The sequence below is a fragment of the Eretmochelys imbricata genome, chromosome 4 (assembly GCF_965152235.1).
Source record: "Eretmochelys imbricata isolate rEreImb1 chromosome 4, rEreImb1.hap1, whole genome shotgun sequence".
Taxonomy (NCBI): domain Eukaryota; kingdom Metazoa; phylum Chordata; order Testudines; family Cheloniidae; genus Eretmochelys; species Eretmochelys imbricata.
This window is the reverse complement of record NC_135575.1, coordinates 4,092,121-4,096,074: the sequence shown is the minus strand read 5'-3', so window position 1 is coordinate 4,096,074 and position 3,954 is coordinate 4,092,121.

Sequence of the window (3,954 nt, the reverse complement as noted above, 5' to 3'; positions counted from 1 at the left end):
TGCCTGGCTCTTCCAGGTTTAAGTGTTGTTTCTCCTGCTGAGAACCAGTTCCAGTCAGTGATGTGCATTCCCACTGCATTTGCTGTCTTGGAGAGTCACACATGCCTTAAGAGTGTACTTTCTGCCTGAAATTAAAAGCTAGGAATAACCTTTAACTAAAACTATGACTACTAATGATGGAAAGTTCAGTCGGATCAGCCTCTGACCCTGGCCCTGGGACACACACCCCCGTACAAGAGTCCCCAAAGTGGCCGATTCCATCTACTTCCTCGGCTCAACGCACTATGGCAGCTTGGAAGAGGAAATTTTTGGATTCCTCTCAAAAAGCCACAAAAAATCAGGCTACAAGTCATTGGGTAGAGACTCTACCACAAAGAAATGATCCCTAACAAGATCAACCACCCTGGTACTGACTGATCTACAACAGGGTACCCACGAGACGACTGGCTCCTCAGCTACTGGTACCACCAGTAAGCCTAAAAACCCAAGGGGCACAGGCTATGGGAGTTTGGTACCATTGGGGGGAAAGGGGTGGTAGAGAGAGAACCAGCTCCTCTAGCTCATCTCCGATAGAGTGCTCTAGGGCCTCGATACCAAGTACTTCGGCTCTTCAGAAGACCAGAACAACACTACCGGCCATTTATGAGAGTGCAAAAGACTCCCACTACTGTCAGCTCCTTCTACATGAGCCACGTCTGCTCAGCTTACCTCAGCGGTGTCACCTGCTATTCTGGTATCACAGGAATTTCATTTGCCTAAAGACTTGCTGGTTTCAGAGATGCCTGAGTCGCCCCGGTTCAGCACCGACACATTCTTGGTACTGACCACATCTCAGTGCCCAGACACACATGCAGTACCAATGGAGTCTCCCACAGCATCCATGACAGCTCCACCTCTTCCCAGTGACGAGGAGGAGGAGGAGGATGACAGATTCTCCTCAGTCTCCTTGGAAGGCTCTCTGTCCCACTACCAGGGAGCGAATCACCCAGAAACCTCTGCAGAACCAGCTTACCACCATGAGAGACATGACCCACACAGTTGGTATGGACACGCTTGGGTGCACCCATCAATGCCCTTTGCACCACCCCAGTGGCCATACTGGCCTATAGACCCCAATTCTTGAGGGCCCTAGTGTTGCTCATCAGGATAGGAGAAGGTAATCTCCTACTGCTTCTCTGTCTAGGTCTCCTGATCCACAGGAGGAGAACAGGCAGTGAGATGAGACAAAGGGATTACTCTAGTGAGTAACATCTCTTCATCCTCTCCTGATGAAGCTGTTATGCCTCCCCCACCAACTCTGGCAAATGACTTCAAACCATTTCAAGACTTCATCAAGAGAGAAGTGGATTCTCTACAAATTCCACTGGAAGAAGTCACGGTGTTGCAACTCAAGCTGTTCGACATCCTACACCCTTCATTATCAGCCTGTATTGCACTCACTATTAACAAGGTATAGCTGGACCCAGCAAGGACTATGTGGCACAGTACATCCCACATGCAAGAGAGCGGATAAAAACATTATGTTCCCTCTAAAGACTCGGATTTTTTATTTTCCCACCCATTCCCAAAATCCCTTGTAATCGATGCTGTAAATGAACATGGCAGACAGCACCATGCTAAATCAACACCCTATGACAGAACTTAAAACAACTTGAAAATCATATTCTTAGGTGACCCTGCAATTTAAGATTGCTAATTACCAAGCTCTTATGGCAAAATACAAACATATCAATTATTCTACATTAAACACCGTCATTGACCATCTCCCATTAGTTTCAGGTGATCACTAGTGAAGGTCAGCTTCTTGCCAGGACATTGTTGCAGGCCCCTCTCTAAACACCGCTGATACAGCTGCCTGCTTCATCTCAACAGCAGTGGGCATGCGGAGCTTCCTGGCTTCACCTTTCTGGCTTTCCAAGGAAAGTCCAGTCTACTGTGGAGGACCTTCCATTTGAAGGATCCAAATTATCTGAAGAGAAAATGGATGAATCCCTCCACATGCTAAAAGACTCTAGAGCCACTTTGCATTCACTGAGAATTTATGCACCTGCACAAAAAAGAAGATATAATAAATCACAGATGACACAGAGATCCCGGCCTGATCAATTTTTTCCTCCCCAGAGGCATTATGAACCCCAACAGAAAACACAATGAATACAAAAGTGAAGATCAACTCCCCCACAGTCATCAACATCACAGCCATCTACATCTATGCACAATTTTTGATATGTTGTTTGAGGACCCGAGTTACCACCCCCATTTTAATTTGCTGCAAAAACACAAACATCACCACTACTTTGGCAACTGCCTTACTCTTTTTCATCAAAACTGGGACCAAGTGGGTTTTGGAGATCATCTCCACAGGATATTTGATCCATTTTACCTCCCTCACTCCTGCCTACCACTCCCCCCCACCCCCCCGACCCTCCTCAGGAACCCTTCTCATGAGCAGCTTTTACATCAGGAAACAAGCTATCTTCTGAACCTAGGTGCTATAGATCCAGTTCCTACTCAACACAGTGGGAAGGGCTTCAACTCCAAGTACTTCCAGATGCTGAAAAAGAATGGTGATTGGAGACACATTCTGGATCTAAGATCACTCAACAGATTGTAAAGATACAACACTTCAAGAAGGTGACTTTGGCAGCAATAATCCCATCTCTGGACCATGGGGACTGGTTCTCGACCGTTGACCTACAAGATGCTTACTTCCGTATCGCGATCCACAGAAGGTGTCTAGTATTCACTCTGGGACAAGACCACTTTCATTGTCTGCACCCAGAGTGTTCTCAAAGGCCCTTTCTATGGTTGTGGTGCTCCTTCACAAACAAAGAGTAATAATATTCCTGTATCTGGATGATTGCCTGCTCAAGGCATGCTCCTTTGATGATTCCTTGACGCCCCCACAAAAGACTGTGGACCTATTCCTCCAACTGGCTCTAAAAGTAGACATCCAAAAGACCATATTAACTCCAGTATAACATCTGGAATTTATAGGGGCCTACCTAGATGGAGCAGAGGCCAAAGCCTTCCTCCCCTTATGCAGGTTCAACACCTGAGACAACTTAATCTCAACAGGACAGGCCAACCCTCAAACCTTGGTCAGAAATAGTCTTCAACTACCGGGACACATGGTGGCAGGCACCTTTGTAATAAATCACGTGAGACTCCACATGTACGGGCTTCAGTGGTGGTTCAGCACATATCAAGCACACACAGTATAAACAAACTTCTATTGATGCCCGCAACAGTCAAAAACTCCCTCAACTGGTGGAAAGACCCTCACAATGTCTGCTCAGGACTTCCCTTCACTCAACCACCCCCAACGTTAATAATAACAACAGATGCATACCTACTGGGATGGGGAGCTCTCCTGGACACAAACATTAGTCAAGGCAAATGGTTCCCCTTCGAATCCACATTGCATATCTACTTACTGGAACTCAGAGCAGTCAGGAAACTTGTTCACATTTCCTCCCACTGCCTGGGGCAAGCATATAAAGATTATGGTAGAGAACACTGCATGTATGTTTTCCATAAATCACTAGGGAAGAGCAGGCTCACCTTCCCTTTGTACCAAGGCAGTGAAACTCTGGACCTGGTGCATTCACCACCCCATAGAACGGCTTCCGTATGAGGAGAGATTAATAAGACTGGGACTTTTCAGCTTGGTAAAGAGGTGACTAAGGAGGGATATGATAGAGGTCTTTGGGGCACCTGCCATTGGCCACTGTTGGAGGACAGGATACTGGGCTTGATGGACCTTTGGTCTGACCCAGTCTGGCCGTTCTTATGTTCTTATTTGTGGCAAGGTTTACTCATGCCCTGAGACATCTTCTTGTTGTCGTCTTACGATGGAAGGCAGTGATGGCAGCGAGATGCACTTCCATGCGGTGTAGCGATAACCCTGACATTTTCAGTTCTAGGATGCAATCTACCACAAGTGGTAGTGGA